This window comes from Lactuca serriola, chromosome 4 (assembly GCF_051521515.1).
Source record: "Lactuca serriola cultivar US96UC23 chromosome 4, Lser_US96UC23_V15, whole genome shotgun sequence".
NCBI lineage: Eukaryota > Viridiplantae > Streptophyta > Magnoliopsida > Asterales > Asteraceae > Lactuca > Lactuca serriola.
Window position 1 is genome coordinate 285425380 of NC_136411.1, and position 10505 is coordinate 285435884.

Sequence of the window (10505 nt, forward strand, 5' to 3'; positions counted from 1 at the left end):
CAAATCGGATGCATATTGATAATATGTAAACGCACCAGTAACTTGTTGTTATAAAACATATTGTTGTGTATGATTTTATGAGTAGGTACAGGCGAGCATTTGAGTCGAAGTTTATCAGTTCCTTTTACCCAAAGTGGGATAAAAGCGATATATGTGGGCCCTCGATGATTTAGTGATGAAACCCTAAGTGCTTGGTCAAGCTGAGACTACGTTGATGTGTTCAATTGTAGTCTGTTGTTAGTCGTCATAAATCGGAAATCGGGAAACAACACATTAACAGAGAGTATGATTAAAATCCACGTCTCAGTTCATACGATATCTAGAATGGACGAATATATGATCCCGTATCTAAAGGACAAGTTGCTGATAAGATCAGAGTTCAACAGAGTCTTTGAGAGCTACGATTGCTAATTGGATTCTACTTACATTATAGTTACTAGACTTATCCAAGTGGGAGACAGTTGGATTAGTGTCTAAGCCCGTAACTATATTTGGTATGTACTTGACCCGGTTGTGCATGGTCCTTTTGGGTTGCCTTCACCAAAACAACTTGATAGGATGATTTATGGAGAAAGATGATTAATTATGATTTATTAATATATTATATGAATAATATATTAAAGGAGAAATCATATTGTTTAATTAATATTAGTCAAGAATTAATTGTGAATTAGTTTTGTAACTAAAAGACATTAATTAAACTTAGGAGACAGAAATTGTAATTATAAGATATTTGTAATTGGGCTATGGATCACCTTGGAACATAGGTTGGACGAATTCTATGGGAAGCCCATAAGGAATTCATCCAAGGGGTGTTCTAAAGGGAGTCCATGGGCTGCTTGGAGCCTAAGCAGTCAAATTAGGGTTTCCTTGTTTGATAACCCTGATGATCGCACTATATAAAGACCCCTATGGCCACAAAAACGTGGTGAACTCTTTTGGAAGAACCCTAGGACGTTTTTGGTGCTCCTCCTCCTTATCATTAGTCATTCTCTTGCTCTTGGTGTTTGTAAACCATTAGAGGAGTGACATTTGTGACTCTAAGCTCCAAGGAAAGAAGATTGAAGAAATTCAAGCCTTTCTACAAGAGGTAATCATCTAGATCTGTTCTTACATGTCAATTTCGAAATTAGTATGCTAGATCTAGGGTTTATAAGTCTCGGAAGAATTTCATGTACAATAGAGAAACCTAGATCCAAGTTTTAGGGTTTTCATGACCACATAGGATGTTCTTTTGTATGTAACCCATCACATTACTCGTAAACTCTTTGAAGCAATAAATTTGTGAGACGTCTTTATGTACTTACTTAAGTACCAGCCAAAGTCCTGACTTATAACTAGAGTCTCTTGTAGGGAGAGCAAGATATTTGTGTATAAATCTATATGGGACTAATAATCCCACACCCAGACTGTTAGCTACAGTTGGACCGGCAGGTTTGGGGTGACAAATGTCGTTAACGTTTCCGACGCCTGAAGAACATCATGTTCATGCCATCTGAGATTACAATACGGTTATAAGAACACACATGGAGAAAACAATGACACATTTACATAGTAATATATTTTCAAACAATCTTAATAGGTATTAAGTCTATGATTACTTAGGGTGTACGTTAGGGCTATGTACAATGAATATCTGATAGGAAGTTGAATGTGTGAATTTCGCTTTACTTCATGTTCCTTGTTTGGTTGTGGGCTTATGGCAGATCCACCCATTCGACTGTTCGTTCAATCTTGATTATATATAACTTGTATAAACTAAGTGATCATAGTAGGGTCTTAACTTTACATTTAGTTTACGGGGAAAACACATCTTCAGCTTGTTTTACTTAATAATAAAACTACATTACATGATTTTCCAGTACAACGCAGGTTATAACTTCTAGAAACATACGTTTACAAAAGATTACATACAAATACAATTATAATATACTATTTTCTAGTACAGTGCAACTTATATTTTTGAAAGGACCATTATTGTTAACTCTATGATTACTTAGGGTATACGTTAGGGTTATATACAATTAAGATCCAATAGGCAGTCGAATGTGTGATTTCTGCTTTACTTCCTGTTCCTTGTTTGGTTATGGGCTTAGGGCAGATCCACCCATTTGGTTGTCCGTCCGATCTTGATTACATATAACTTGTATACACTAAATAATCATACGAGGAAACAGTATGGGTCACACCACTTACATAAACTAGAACTTCGTATTAAAGATTTTAGACAAAACTTCAAAAATGGTCCCTATGGTTTTCGAGAATATCAAGTTTAGTCCTTAAGTTCAAAAAACCTCACAGATGGTCCCTATGGTTTCAAAACTTTTAACAAATGGTCCTCTTCGCTAACACTGTTAGCTTTTGGCCGTTAAGTGAAGGGCATTTCTGTCTTTTCACTACCACAGGGACCATTTATGAAGTTTTGACTTTATTTTAAAAAACATAATTATCTAATATTAAAGGTCTCCCTCTCTTTATCTCTCTCTCTCTCTCTCTCTCTCTCTCAACCCCTGAATACTCTTTCAAGACTCCATCGACTCAATTTCCAATCAAATTTGTTGTTTCAGGTTACAAATTTCCAACATTATTTTGTTAGTATATGATGTAAAGAAGTGGGAATTTATTGTTTTCAAATTTGTTGTTTTAGGCATCCACATCCTCATGTTGGGTTCCTTTACCGATTTTGGATACGGATTTGACCAATACGATAGTTAGAGCCTAATGTGAAGAAGGTTAACTAGAGTAAAACACCATGGCTGGTTGTGATTATTCATGCTCCATTGTCTGATCGATATGAGGGTATCGATGGAGGGATTACTGAAGCAGACATTACTGAAGAGAAGCAGAACAAATGCAAGAGTCAATGATCAATTTCCCCAAATCGACATTATAGGAGATAAAAAATTACATAAATCATTGAAAATCAAGAAAAAACACCATGGGGGACCAGACCGATATTTGAAGGTCAAGAACAAATTGGGGGAATCTGAATCTATCAAAATGCCTCAATAATTTGTCAATTTATGGGTTTAGATGCACAGTTCTTTTATGGCTTCTCGACCAACTTCTGAAGCTTTTCCCAGTTACCAGATCCAAAGACTCTCTGTGCTCAAAGAAAGATTCAAATCCACCAAGAACAACCCTCAAGGATTATCCGATATACCTGGGATTGATATCTTCGTTTCAATTGCCAATGTAGAGATAGACCACCTATCTTCACTGCAAACACCATCCTTTCAATTTTAGCAGTTGATTATCTGGTTGATAAGGTCGCATGTTTCAAGCATCTGGTTCTATTTTCCGGCGAATTGCGCTTTACGGTTTTAGCACACCTCGTGCCACTGAACATCATAGATGGTTCGGTGGGAAGAAGATCAAGTTTTCATTGAGAAGAATGAAGAAGAAAGAATTCAATAGTGATGCTCTGATGATCTTGCCAATTGTAGATAATCGGAACAATGAAGAAGATGATGAACTCAAAAAAGCCTTGATTCCAGAGCGATTCGTAGATTCCACCTATTTGATTGACTCGATTGTTGTTGCTGAATTTGAAGGAAGATTGATTCATGGATTAAGAGGAAAGGGCAGCAATGATAGACTGTCACACCCCAAAACCAGGAATGGCGGAAACGTTCTCGGGCGGAGGACGTCATGTACAGTATCACAACAATGAATAGTAGTAAACAAGCAACAACATCATCCATTGGATTAATAATATAATTTTAATACAAGTGTGTTCTGTCAAATTATAATAGACACTAAAGTATAAATCAAAATGAAAGATGAGTCTTGAACGAACTCCATCTTCTCTAAACCTTGCACCGGTACCTGTCTACTGTTGACCTGAGGATACAAGTTATTTTGAAAGAGAGTATCAGCTTTAAAGCTGGTGAGATCATAAGTATTTTAGTGTCTGAATTTGTATGTAAGTATTTGTATGTATGTGAAGTGTAAGTATGTAAGAGTTTTGAAACTCCTAGAAAACCCTATGTATCCTACTAAAAGTAGCCTTCTACCAAGGCATCTAATATCTGTGTGTGTCTCTTGTAAGAGTGTGTATTTTCCAAAATCCGACTATCATTAACCAAACACATAGTTTTTACATTACCGTGCATTGTGTGAATGTTCACGAAGTGAACGTTATGGGAAAATATTATATTACTGTAGTAATTCAATAAGTAACTACCAAGACTTAATTGTTTTGAAAGTAGTCTTCTACCAAGACCCGACTGTTTTGAAAGTAGTCTTCTACCAAGACCCGACTGTACGACTACTATTATTATTCTAATCTACCTCATCGATCATGTGAATATGCCACATAGTAAAGGTATTAATAATATATTAACTGGAGCTTTATATCCTATTGTAATTGTCGTAAGTACTGTAGTATTTGTAATGAGTGACTACATTTGTACTATTTTGCCTTAATTGAGGGATAAGGCATAATGTGATGGCTAGATCCCACGCTAGACGCTCCCCTGTCAAAGAGATTTTGGGTCCCACACGCGACCCTTACATGTCTGCAAGCCGCGAACATCCACATTACTATGATCATGTACCCCCAATATAACTATCACAATGCGTTGTGATTCATTTGTATAGTTAGATTGTGAAATCGTTCCATGCTATAGAACCTAGTTATGTTTGCCCTATTATCGTATATGTAAACGCACTCATCTAAGCGTATCTATGTAACCGTACTCATGTAAGCGTATCTATGTAAACGTACTCATGGAAGCGTAATCATGTAAACGTACTAATGTAAGCATAATCATGTAAACGTACTCATGTAAGCATAATCATGTAAACGTATCTATGTAGTAGTATCGACTCACGAATGAACTGACTCTTGTGTGATTCCTTATACTTGGAATGGTAAGAAATATCTCCTAACTATACCTATAATAGTTACTAACAATGAACGTGTATAACCTGAAGTATGCCTTTGCTACCCAAAGGTACTTAACTGACTGAGGAGAACTTTTATGTCTACATATGTATACATGATATATAACTAATGGATAGACGACATTCGGACAGATAACCGATACCCTAAACCCACATCCCAACGAGGAAAAGGAGATAAAGCGAGCTAGCCTTCCTAAGCCCTTTAAACATTATTTAGATAACTATACATACATAGACATGCATTTGACAATATAAAAGTATAAAAGAAGTTTTGTAAAACCTTTGAAAAAGATTAATTTCTAAGAAAAGATCGACTTGATGTCGGCTTATGAAGCGGTTTGGAAGTATTTGCTTTGATAAAACAGTTTAAGTATAAAGAAACCTTTGGTTGAAACACAATTGTAAAAGAGTTTGAAATGAAACCTACAGTGCATAATAAACAGTTAAATCAAGAGTTTTAACCATATAAAAATGTTTAAGATAAACATTTGAAGAAATCTGTTTGGTAAAACAGTTACCGTATAGTAAATCCATTTGCATTCTACTTATTAATCACATGTGACTGATATACTAACTAGCATGAATCAACTTGTATACCCCCCATAAAAGCATTTAAAACATTTTAAAATATTTATTAAGGGGTATGAACTCACTTGAAGCAAGTGGATGGGATTGAACGGACTGTATAGGACACTAGGTGTCAAGTGAAGACTTGTACACACTCTATGATCCTAGTTAAAATATAATATCACATATATGTAACCAATTAGCATTTAAACAATACAATAACAAATTTAAGACATCCTAAGACATGTTAAACACTTTATATAAGTGTTATAAGTGCTGAGGATTGCATCTAAGTGTTGTAGGACAAAGCTATTGAGCTTAGGGTTCAAGGGAACCCCTAATATGAATTTACTCCCTAAAGACCATAACCCATTGAGTTTATGGTCATAAACCCTTGATTTTACGGCCATAAGCTCATAAGATTTTGACCAATTGTTGATTTGAAGCTTTCTAAGTCATTTCATGCATTCCTACTTCATGTTTAAGCCTTTGGAAGTGTTTGTGGCATCATTACACTCCTAAATGGAGTTTACGGACCATGGTCCATTTCTCCACGTGTTTATTGCCGTAAAATCCTATGGAACATGGTATTTTGATGTTTTAAAGTCTTAAAAACTTCAAGGTAAAGGTCTAGGGTATATTCTAGGCATAAGGAAGGAATATGGGTCATTTATACACACTTTGGGGTGTTTACGGTTTTGGGAGATTCCCAAACCGTAAACCCATATTCAAGGGGGTCTTATGGTGTTTTTCATGTGCTAAAACCATCAAGGAAGGGTTCCATACTAATTTCTAAGCATAAGGGAAGAGTTGGGAGCACTTTGGCACCGAAAATAGAGTTTACGGTCCAAGAAGATCTTGGACCATATGTAACACCCAAAGTCTGGAAGGCCAAGAAAGGAAAGATAACCCTAATTTTAAGGGACGACTCGGCGAGTCCAAGGAGGAACTCGGCCAGTCCGAGCGGGATCCGGGTTGAGGAGTAAGTGACCGACTCGGCGAGTCTGGTCTGTGCGAGGAAAACCCTAAATTTGGGACTTGGAGCCTATTTAAGCACCTCATTCTCTTCCCTAGGGTTCCTTTACTGCCTCTCTAACCCAGGACACCAAAACCTAGCCGCCATATCCATTGATTGAGCCATTGGTTGCCTTGAAGAGTGAATTAAAGCTTGGAGAAGGAAGAAGGATCTTGGAGGTGCAAGAAAGGGCTATAGATCTAGGATTTGGAAGATATTTATGAACATTTAGAGGTAATAAACTAGGTCTTGGACTCTTTTGCACCTAGATCTATGTGTGAGTTTTGGGGCTTTTTAGCCATGATGGTATCCATTGAGTTAGAAGCCAGATCTGAAGTCGCTACTTCGGATCTAAGCATATTATGGTCTTGAGAAGCATAAACTATCTGCCATTGAGTAGATTATGGAGCCTCGTTTCCTTAAACCCTAGTTTATGGTGTATTTTGCCTAGATCTCCTTATCTACACGTAAATTTTGCAACTTTACATGAGGAATAGGCTTGGGAAGGGTAGATCTACAGTTTGGAGTCCATGCATGAATCAAAAGTCCTCTGCATGTATAGAGATCTGAATGGACTCGGCGAGTAGCATGATGATTTGGAGGAACTCGATGAGTGGGATGAACAGCTCGTCAAGTCAGATGAAGTTGGGCAGAACTCGGCGAGTTTGTTGAAGGTTGTCTTGGACTCGGCGAGTCAGGTCGCGAAACCCTAAACCCTTCGAGTTGAGACTCGAATCAGTGAGTCGAGTGGAGACTCGGTGAGTTGGACAGGTCAGGACTCGGAAATCAGTAGACTCGGCGAGTCATGGACTGACTCGACGAGTCGAGTCGCGAATGGAAGGACTCTGAACATATAAACTCGGCGAGTCATTAGGGTGACTCGGCAAGTAGCGTTGACCTGGAAGGTTGACTTTGACCAGGACTTTGAATTTGACCAGAGTTGACTTGGTTGTCTTTCGGGGGTCAATTAGACTCAGTGTTGCATTGAAATTGGTAGCTCGGGGAGCAAGTGGAGCAGGAGTTCAGAGAGTTGCCGGGCAGTGGCTAGTGGGGTCATCAGCAAGTTCAACCAGTGCAGGTGAGTTTCCCTTTGTGTGAATGGGTCTAAGGCCACAATGATGACCCATGTAGTTATGAGTAGAAGACCCGGGGGTTAGCCATAGGCACAGTATGCTAGTGTGATATTCAGGACGAGATCCAGTGGTAGCGGGCGGGAGCCCAAGGAATGGTTTATGTGATAGTTTATACTTGTTGTGTATGTGATGCTTGTATGTGCCTGGTAGGGAGGTGAGTATGGGCGAGGTCCCGTAACTCACCAATAGCATACTGTGGATGGTGTTGCACATCTCATTAGTGGTAGATCAGGGGCGAGTCCCGAGTTAGGGAAAGAGTGAGTGTGGGCTGGGCCCATATCTCACAATCAGTAGGAGCATGGGCGGGGTTCCATGACTCATCAGTAGCAGGGCAGGGGCGAGGCCCAGGATAGGCGAGGCCTTAGCACAGGATCAGTTCGTATGTGTTTAGCTTATGTGTTGTGGTATGTTTACGTGTTATTTTTTGTTGGCGGGCCAGGCCCTGTGACAGGTGAGGCCTAAGTGAAACAGATCTGTATCCGAGTGGGGCTCGAAGCCAGGCGGGGCCTGGAGCAGCAGGGCTGTTGTAGCGGGCGAGGCCCGAGGTTGGGGGTGAGACCCAAGATAGCGGGCGTGGCCCAGTATGTGCAGTATGTGGTTATGCATGGTATGTGATAGGGTGGGGAACTCACTAAGCTTCGTGCTTACGATTTTCAGTTTTGGTTTCAGGTACTTCCGGTAGCGGAGGGAAGAGCTCGGGGTGATCACATGTCACACACCATAGATTAGACAGCCTGGGAATGTGTACTCTGATAACGAACATGTGTTTTGGAAATTAATACTCAGTTTATGTTTTGGATTGATGAACTTGCTTAATGTAATGTTTTATTAAAAGAAATTTTTAGTGTTGAATTTTGGGACGTGACAAGTTGGTATCTGAGCCTTGGTTTGAGGGATTCGGACGTACCCTTGGGTGTGTCTGAACTCAAACTAAGGGATTGGGATAAAAGTTTTCAAAATGAAAAGGCATGTTTTGTAAAAAGAGTTTTAGAAATGAAACAGCTTTTCGAAAAGCGAAAAGAATTCAGAAAGAAAAGAATTTTGATAAGAGACAAGGGTGTGGTGCATGCAATCAGCCGAGCTCAAGTAAGTATTCCAAAATACCCATACAAGTTTATGTTATGATTATCAGTTAATAGAACAGCATGCTAGATTAGGACTAAGGATCTAGGGATGATGCCTTATGTGCCTATTATATGTGCTTTGAGCTGCATGATAGTGCTGATTAGACAGTAGTAGGATAGCATGTTAAGGTTATGCCTGAGTTTATGAGTTTGTGTGAGTCTATGAGTTTGTGTTGCATGCTATTTCGGTTTCTTGCTATGTGGATATGATTGCTTGAGTATGTTGTGGTTAGATTTTCCCTTGTCTGAATGCTGCTTGCTTTGTGCATTGTGGGATTCTGAGTTATGGGAGTTAGCCATTAGGTGAATACGTCACGTCACATGTGATTAGGGTCGAATAATCTCAGAGTGCTGGATTTGGCCCTATTGCGCAGCTCTCGTTTCAGTCTAACCGTTGTAAGGAAGAGTCTTTTACTCGAAGGATTATCTAAGCCTCGTCACATGTGATGGTATCCAGGTAATGGCTAATTGGCATCACAAGGAGACCTTCAGCAGCTGAGGACTGGTTTAGCTGAGTCAGAGGTTTCCCTAGGGTAAGCCTAGGATGAGATAGTGCTGGGAGCAGCAGTAGTGGATAAGGGACCTGGTGGAGTCGAAGCAATTCCTGAGGAAAGTACGGATAGATGTGGAAGGTAGTATGGGACCGTACTACTGAAAGCAGAGGATCCGTACTCGATTCGGGAAAGGCCGAGACAAGACCGGGAACCTGGTAGGGTGTGTTTGGTCTCGCATCAATGATCAGTATTCTGATAGTGGTTGTGGTATATTTTCAGCATGGTGACGTTGCGAGAGAGACCAGTGGGCGGATCAGGCACCGGAGGGGGATCAGGCTTGGGTTCAGGGGCCGAGCAGCTCGAGGAGCGAATGAGGGAGTTGATATCCGCCGAGGTTACGCGCAGTATTCTAGCTCAGACTCCTGTGATCTTTGGCACGGTCAAGGAGGGTATATTGGAGATTCTGGATGAGAGGCTGGGAGCCTTCCATACCGAGATGATGGCTTTGATGGGAGTGCGTACCTTGACATTTCGAGAGTTTAGGGCTTGCGGGGCACCAAATTATCATGGGGCTAGGGACCCCATCGCTAGCAGTAGATGGTTGGCTGATGTTGCCAACGCGTTCCGTTCGAGCTGGTGTCCTGAGGAGGACAAGGTCAGACTCGCTTCCTGTCTTCTGAAGGACAGAGCGAGGGATTGGTGGGAGGAGTTTGGTCATGCTCTGGGGGATGATTCCGCGTTGGACGTGATGACTTGGAGCAAATTCTCGGCCAGGTTCAGGGCGGAGTTTTCGCCAATTATTGAGGTGCAGCAGTTGGCACGAGAGTTTCAAGATTTGACGTAGACCACTGAGACTGTGGCGGAGATCACTGCCAAGTTCAGGGAGAGGGCTCTTCGTGTACCGCAGTATGTCGCAGATGAGGAGATAAAGAAGGCCCGATATCACGAGATGTTGAGGGCGGACATCAGGGAGTTCGTGAGCAGGTCTGGCTATAAGATGCTGGAAGATATGATTTCTCGGGCCAGAGAGAGGGAAATTGATTTGGAGCAGATCAGGAAGAGGAAGCCAGATGTGGTTCAGGTAGCCGCAAGTTCAGGCAAAAGGCCTAAGGGATCGGATTCGAGATCGAGGGATTTTCAGGACCGTAGCCGATGCGGGAAGTGTGGCAGGGCGCATGGGGGTGCGTGCTGGAGTGGTCGCGGAGGTGAGTTTGGATGCTTCAAGTGCGGTCGGACTGGTTATTTCAGCAGGGATTGTACTGCT